This window comes from Pteropus alecto, unplaced genomic scaffold (genome assembly GCF_000325575.1).
Source record: "Pteropus alecto unplaced genomic scaffold, ASM32557v1 scaffold87, whole genome shotgun sequence".
Taxonomy (NCBI): Eukaryota; Metazoa; Chordata; class Mammalia; order Chiroptera; family Pteropodidae; genus Pteropus; species Pteropus alecto.
In genome coordinates, this window is record NW_006443225.1 from 1306741 (window position 1) to 1315176 (window position 8436).

Sequence of the window (8436 nt, forward strand, 5' to 3'; positions counted from 1 at the left end):
GAAAGAAGGGAGGGAGGGAGGGAGTAAGCTACCTAGTTCATTCATTAGTTTCTGGTCTTACTTCTCACATAAGAAAAAACCATATGGATTGAATAAGAAAGTGACCAGTGCAGATGACCTAGTTAGTGACAGTCAAGCCCCATCTGTATGACTGAGGTTGTTCCTGCCTGAAGAGAGTTGTACAAACTAAACAGCATTCATTAGCATATGTGACAAGTGACAGGAGCTTGAACATTTATCTTTTACCTGCAGCTGAGTGACTTGGGCAATCGTCTATTGTCTATGAAATCATTGAAATATCATTGAAATAAAGATATCTAAAATTTTTTCTATTATTTTCTGTTCTATGCTCCATAATTCCAAAGTATAATAGTTATTAGTATATTCTATTTTGAAAAGTCTTCTGTGTTCTGAAAATTTGGGTAATGAAATTTTTGCCTGACATATTATCAAGACCAGCAGACACCAAGAACATGAAATCTTCAGTTTCAAAAAGTCCACAAAACCCCCCAAATAGTATATAAAATTATGTGTGCATTTTCTTTGCATTTTGAGGGGAAGAGGATCCATGAAATTCTGAAAGGGTCTACGAAACCACAAAAACATTGAGAAGCCCTGATTTAGATCCAGAAATTCTGTGTCTTTACTAAGTGCGACAATTTGCTCTAAATAGATGTGGCAGATAAACAACAGAGTTAGGCAGCACTGATGAAAAGGCAGACTTAATAATAAAGATTCCACAAGTTGGGAAAGAAGAATCAGAGAGGAGGGAGGAGCTGTGATGCTGCTGAGGCCAGAGAGAGTCCACACCTTCATGTCCACAGCGCCAGAACAACGGGAAAGCACCTGAGCTTCTCGCAAACCCCTCTCTGACCCTCTAGAGGGAAGGTTCATTTATTCAACAAATAATGTTTGAAGCATACTATGTGCCACCCAAGCAATGAAGAAAAAGATGAGCATCAAAAGAGGAACTTCACTGTGACTTTGTAAGAGTTGGCAGGCCAAGGAAGCCTCTCAGGACAAAGGGGACACAGAGTAGCTATGTCCTCTGGGCAGAGACAGGAAAGATGAAGGTGTCATCTCAGCAGGTGCCAGGACAGAGAGAAAGAGGTGAGCAAGGGCTGCCACCAATGCCAGGGAAAAGTCAAATGACAGCAACTCCAAGGAGAAAAAGAAGAGGTAAGTTTGGACTGATCCAGAAAAGCCTAAATTAACTGACTTGACCTGAATTCAACTTTCTGCCATTAGTAGGTCTCAAAACAGAATGGGGCTGAGTTTTTTAAAAATGTAGAATTTGCACCCCAAGTTGGTGGCCCCTGAATGGCCTAATTGGTGCAGACCTTCACCCTCATCTCATTTTCACAGAGCTAAACAATTAGCAACCCAAATCCGAACCAAAGATTTTCATTGTACAAAAGAAAGGTGGGTCCAACAATTCACTCAAGGTACAGTTCATGACACAGCAAGGAACTTTCATTCAAAAAAATAACTGGCTAATGCATGTTATCACGAGACAGTTCATGTCCTCTTCGGGGCACACCAAATATATCCTACTCCTAATTCAGACACACACCCTACACCATGCTTCTCTCAGCATCATTAACAACAGAGTTCAATCTTCAGACTGTTATTCAAAGTCCAGCATTTAGCAGACATTCAATAAATGTTTTAATGAATGAGTGAGTGAATTTCATACAATATTAACTTTTTATAATTTTCCTCTTTTCAAACCTTTATTTTCACACAGCCCTGAGTCTTGATTTATACTGCAAATTGGTTGATTTTCAAATGTGGAGCTGGAAAAACACCAGTGGGCAGTCGCAAGGGTACTCGTATTGAGATCACAGTAACAGTCCCCTTGTCATGGCAGTATACTCATTGATTCGCACAATCACTCTCTAAGGTAAGTATTATTTCTATGATCCAAGTTATAGGAGAGAAAACAAGCATCCTACAAAGATAAGTAACTTGCCCAAGGTCAGATAGCCTGTGGGTCACCATGTCAAGACTCAACCTCAGGCTTGTGTATTTCTGAAGGCCCCACTCTCGGGCTGCCATCTTGCTATGGTGTGAAAATTTGTGTCCCCCCCAAAATTGATATGTTGAATCCTAACTCCCAAAAGTGCCGATTTTAGAAGGTAGAGCCTAGGGAGGTTATTAGGTCATGAGGGTGGAACCCTTATGAATGGGATTAGTGCTTTTATAAAAGAGACCTTACAGAAATCTCTTGCCCCCTCCACTGTGTGAGAGATCAGCAGGCCGCAACCCAGAAAAGGTCCCTACCCCAACCATGGTGGCACTACGAACTTGGACTTTCAGCCTCCAGAAATGTGAGCAATAAACTTCTATTATTTATAAGTTGCTCAGTCTGGTATTTTGTTACACATCTCAATGTATAACATTGAGCTTTTGAAATTATATTATAGTCAAGCCCATTCTAAAGCATGCTCAGTTCTGATGCAATGGACTATCCACCTTACAGGGCCCCTTTTGGCTCAGAGTCACAGACCTATTCCTAGTGGGAATGAACAATAACCTCACAAATAGACCAGGGGACCAGGTATTGTTGGGTTTCTCTAGCTTTCAGCAATCTATGTTGAAGTTCTGCTTCCTTGACACAAACAACTAGGAATTAATTGTATCACATAAAATGGATTAGCAACTATTTTTTTAATCGTGATAATACATATAACATAAAATTTACCATCTTAACAATTTTTAAATGTACTGTTTAATTTTTAAACTTAGACAAGCTGCTTAATGCCTGTTACTTGAAGAAGCTGACTCCTCAGAGCAAACAGAAACTCAAACCCACCTCCATAGTTTGCAAAGCTACAGAAGAACAGAAAAATATTGTGCCACAGAGATGTCAAAGCAGCAAGGTCTGTGTAGAGCTAGCTCAGGGGGAGCCTGGGAACTCCCCTGCATCCTATGGCACCAGGCTGAGCATAGAGGACAGTGATATGGTCCCCAGAGGTCAGGAGGACAGTTTAATGCTACCTGTAATGCAGCATCCCATGGAAGTTAAAATGGAGCAAGCCTAAGAGACAGTGACTGTCTTCCCATGCCTTTCTTTCCACAGATCCTACCACTCTGTTTTCACACTTGTAGTAAATTCAACCTGAAGTTACTTTTTCAATAAAATTTTATTCTGGAATTTGTACTATCTTTGAGGTTAGTATAGAGTTAAAAATTAATTCTGTAAGTTAAAACTTATAAATTTATGTTAGAGGTGAGAATAGAGTTAAGAATTCCACAACTAAGAATGCACTCATATTCTTACCATAAAAAGAGATAAAAATAAGATTTGTCCCATAAACTCTGTGAAGTTGGTATGAATATTATATGTTGGAAACATATGGGGTTAAATGACACACAGTACATCCAGACAGAGCTACAATATTAAGAGATAAACCCCCAAAATAAGGCTCCTATAAAATAACGTTCTTTATTTGAAAGGCTAGGAACCAGAATTTTAGCTTTAAATTCAGGAAAAATCTGTAAAGTCCATACAATTTGCATATGACTATTAAAACTATCCCTAAATTATTTCTTTGACATAGATTTTATTACAGGAGCAAAAGAATGTATTGAGAAGTCAGAATCACACACTAATATGCTTACATACTGATGGAAGCTCTAATACTTAATAGAAAATGTATATCATTCTTTTTTCCTCTCAAATTCATAATTACAGTCTTTTACTCTGCAGAATTTTACCCAACTTAGAATCTTATGCTTAAAATCTTTTATTGATCACTTTTTTTCAAGATAGATAGATATATGATAAATGATAGATGATAGATAGATGATAGATTAGGTGATAGAGAGATGAGAGAGAGACAGAGAGACAGAGACAGAGACAGATGATATAGATAGATGATAAATAGATAAATAGATAGATGATAGAATTCTTTTTAATTTCTTAACACTCTTGTTTTCTAAATATGAAAAGCAACTTCTCTTGGAATGAGGTATTCACATCAATATTTTACAAATTTTAATAATCATTAAACATAAGTGAAATTTTCACTAAATGAATGGGGCTAGGTGGTTTTATTTTAATCCATTCATAAAGTTTATTGATTACTAGAATTAAAGCAGGGTTAAATATTAATTATATGCCATTTTTCATTCATATGTCTCTAAGTGTTAAGGAACAATTGGCCACATAATAAATATATAGGAAAGGAAGGAGTTTGTTATAGCACTGCCACTGAGTTCTTTGAAATGCTTCTGTTGTACACCTCCTCAAAAAGGCACATATTGACAGTGTTAAAAAAATATTTTTAAATGGTCTATTGGCCAACAAGTCACTTAGGGTTCTGTTTCAATTATGTTGAAAGTAAAGATTTGAAAATCACCTAACTTTCAAAATAATTTGTTAACAAGTCATTCTCTTGCTTAGTGTGGAGAAAGCATTTCAGAAAAAGGCTTTTCCTTGACTTATCAAATGGCTCTTTATTGTACTTGATTTTCTTTAACTTAGAAACATCTAGTTTATAGGGCTAATATACAACTAAGGTGAAAACAAAACATGTAAAATTGAATATTTCATATTTTAAGATTTTTCTCATTAACTATGAATTAAAATATACAGCTTCGTACTGAATTTCCGTATTCTTTGTTGTGTGCATCTGCCTTAACGTAGACAAAATACTTAAGAATTATTATATATAAATAAATTAACAATAGTTAATCATTTTAAATGGTTAAATTTAAAATAATGAATTTGACATAATTACAATGTGCTAAGACTAACTATATTGAGAATTAACTATAATTAAACTAGTTTTCTGAAGTCTAGGGTATTGACTGAATATAGGGGAAATTTTGTTTCTATTCATGCTTAAGATGCTCTGCTCTTAAGAATGTAAGATAATTTTCTCTGTAGAAATAAACAGCAAAAAGAAGAGGTGCTACTGTGTTGCTAGTAGGTATGGAGCTTACAAAATATATATTAATAATTTTTAAGTGCAGTGTACTCTCAGTCTCCAGTAATTTGGCAAACATGAATGAAATTTTTTGTTTCTGTGAGTCTAAATAAAAGTTTGTGAAAATATAAAACAATTATGTATCTCTGCTGTACCTACCTTTTTTGTAAAGTTGTAACATTTATCTACCAGAAGTAAATATGAATCTTTTCATCTCTTCTTCCTTGAAACCATGCCAGACTGGGAACTGAGACACAGTCTAAGAAATGGGCTATTGAGGGGAGACCTGTCTCATTTCTAAGAGTGGTGACAAGGCAGAGGGCTCATGTGGGAGTGGATGATGCTTCCTCGCATGTTTTTCACAAGTCTAATATTGGATTCCATGGATACTTCAAACACGTCCTGGAGCTTTGTGGTTTGCTTATATCTAGATAGATAAGATGTCATGGCATCTCTGCCCTTCAATCCTTTCATGATATTCTCCAAGCCTTGCTCTCAGGGAGCTCTCCCTAAGGAGGGATGCACTGCTCACCTGTGATCAGGGCATGGAAGATGAGGCACAAAATAAAAAGTGGCATTCTCACATTGCCTCACTCTGCAATATTTCTGAATTCAAAACATCCCAATATGGACCAAAGTACTATTTCTAGTGTCATCTTCACTGTTAACTTAAATATATTTAAGACAGGGAATGCCAGAAACCTTCACATGAGTTTATGGAACTTTGAGAAAGAGCTTTACCAGCACCAATATCTCAGCTTGTTCCTGTATCATAAGAAAGAACAGTCATGACTTTGTAGGCATGGCTTATGTGAAAGGTGCTGTCATAAAAGATGCAGGTGGATGCTGAGACCACTGTCTGCTTCCTCCTCGCTATGAACAGGCGATGATCTTTCTTCTGTTGTTGTGCCGGCCTGGTCTGGGTCCTCTTCTGTGGGTCCCAGGATGCCTCTGCCCAGCCAGTCTGATCTACTCTTCTCTGAAATGCTCATTTTCAGTTGGTATAATTTTTCAAAGTGCCATATTTAATAGTTGCATCTTTGCTAGATGATACCAAGAGTGGTTGTGTGAAGCTCTTTCACTTGAGCTCAGTGGCTCCCTCTCTCCTGAATGAGTGGGAGAGCTCTCTTCTTGCTGGGATTAGAGTCAAAGCTGAAAATGGATCATCTTCAAAGAAAGCAGAGGCAGTTAAGAATGACAATATTGTGAAGTCTGTTGATGTGAGAACCAACAAGTACTCATTCCATTTACCAACAAGGATGTCATTGGTAAAGTAATTGAGAGCAGTTACACTGGGACGAGTGCAGTAGGAAGCCAGATGACAGTGAGCTGAGGACTTAAAAAAAGCCCCAGGGAAATGTTACAGAATTCAAATCTCATCATTTCTTCTTCAATGTTTTTCTCGGTTTCTCCAAACAGAAGCAATATATCACTCCTGGCACCTACGCGAAATGTTTTAAGTTTTTCTTACACTGTTTATCACATTTGCCTTTATGTTAATGCCATGATTCATTTCTCTCCCTATACTATAAACTCTTTGAAGATGGTACTATCTCTCACACATCCTTTTATTCACCCACCGCATGCACCTAGACATAAGTGCTTAGATCAGTCTTGCACATAGTAGTTTTTTAATAACTGTTAGTTGATTTGAATTGAATCAATATGTTATACAACAAAAAAATTATTAACATTTTAAAAAAATATTCTATTCCACTGATTTATTGTTGAATTATACGGTGGTAATACAGAAACTTTATTCTTAATCACTTGATTTATTTCTATCTCAGTGTCATGTTTTCACTTCAAAATAAAATTTAATTTGAATAAATCTGCACCAGACATTAATCATATGCTTATTAAATATCCCTTTGAAGCTTGGATGTGCACAGCATGTCTTTTAGAGTTCAATGCTTAGGTTAGTTTCACTTGAATGTTAACTGAATTTTAATATACTTGGCAAACAGTGGTTTGAATATGATGTGAAGATTTATCATACATGTCTCAGTTTGAAGTGGTCCTTACCATAGGTGCTTCTCATAGGTGCACCGCTCTCACATATCCATATTCCAAGATCTATTCCTTAACTTTTCAGTCCCCAAACCATGATTTTACCAAAACACTGAAAGCTGATCAGCCTCTCCAGTGCTCAATTCAACAGAGAGTTGCATGTAAGCAAAATGCCAGTTCACCGGTCTAGAAAGCCAAGTGTCCAGGACTCAGACGTTCACAATGCCAGACCAACACACTTTCTTCTTCAGCCTACAGTACGACTCAATAGTTTTCCATGGTCTATAACAGAATTTCTCTTCTTCCTGACATGGGACTAGTTGGGAGTGCAAGAAAGCTAGCAGCAAGTACTCCCTGAAATTAAAGTGGGCTATATAATTCCTGTCAGCAGACTGAAAAGATGCCCTAGAGTCTGGTCAGCTGGTAAAGCCACTCTCCCCTGGGTGGTGCTGAATAAGTCATCCTTGTTCACATAGTCTATTCCTTTATTCCCTCAGTGGATGCATTCAGACAAGTGCTATGCAGAGAACAACTCCATCAGCCAAGACTACACCTTGACCTCATGAGTTCAGGACCCAGTTATATCTTATTGTTCAAAATGCAAACCTCTTTATTGTGTTTCTGTGTTACTTATAATATATACTTCCTATTCGCAATTGGCCACTTACTGCTTATAGTAGTATCTATATAAAAGCTCTTCTGTGAATGACGACTTCTCTTGTTATCAGATTCAAGGAAACAAAATTTACTGAGTTTTGTAGAAGCCAAGACTGAGATGAAGGAAAGACATTTAATAGAGGGAATTAGTTGCTTTACTGAAAGGATGGCAGCAATAAGCTCTTGGAAGAAGCTTTAGGATTGACTCCTAGGACAGGAAGGCCAGGATGTCACCATCTCAATCACTGTCAGAAATGTGGGGAGTCAGAGGCTGCCCCTGGGTTTGTTGCATGAAGAGCATATACCACAGTTGCAATGAAGGATCAGGAAACAACTGCTATCACTGCAGTAACCAGCTCTGACCCTCTCAGCCTTAGAACTGGACACAGGTGCTGCTGCAAAAAGCTTGACCTACCCCACATGAAGAACCAAGACACCGGGAAGATGGGGCTTGCTTCAATGGCATTTTTCAGATCTCATCTAATGGTAAATTCTCACTCTTGTCCAGAACCCTACATCAGATTTTAAAATATAGTGTATTAGTAGAAAATGTGTAGTATAGGAAGGCCAACAGATTAGGAAATGACTAATAGTTCTCAACAAGTGGGTACACACTATACCAAGAAGCGCCACAGGGAAAATTACTGAGGTTGATTGAAAGCAAAGAGAGAGAGGAACAGTGGGCAAGAAAGTCTTTAATGTGGTTTCCTCTGAAAGGAAGAGGCAAAACAGATTAGCAAATTTAGGATCAGTTAGCTTGAATAATTTTAGTAGGCTCTAGGCTCTGTCCATAGTTGTCTTGGGTGGTTAGGGCAGGTGGATAGTGGCCCAGAAT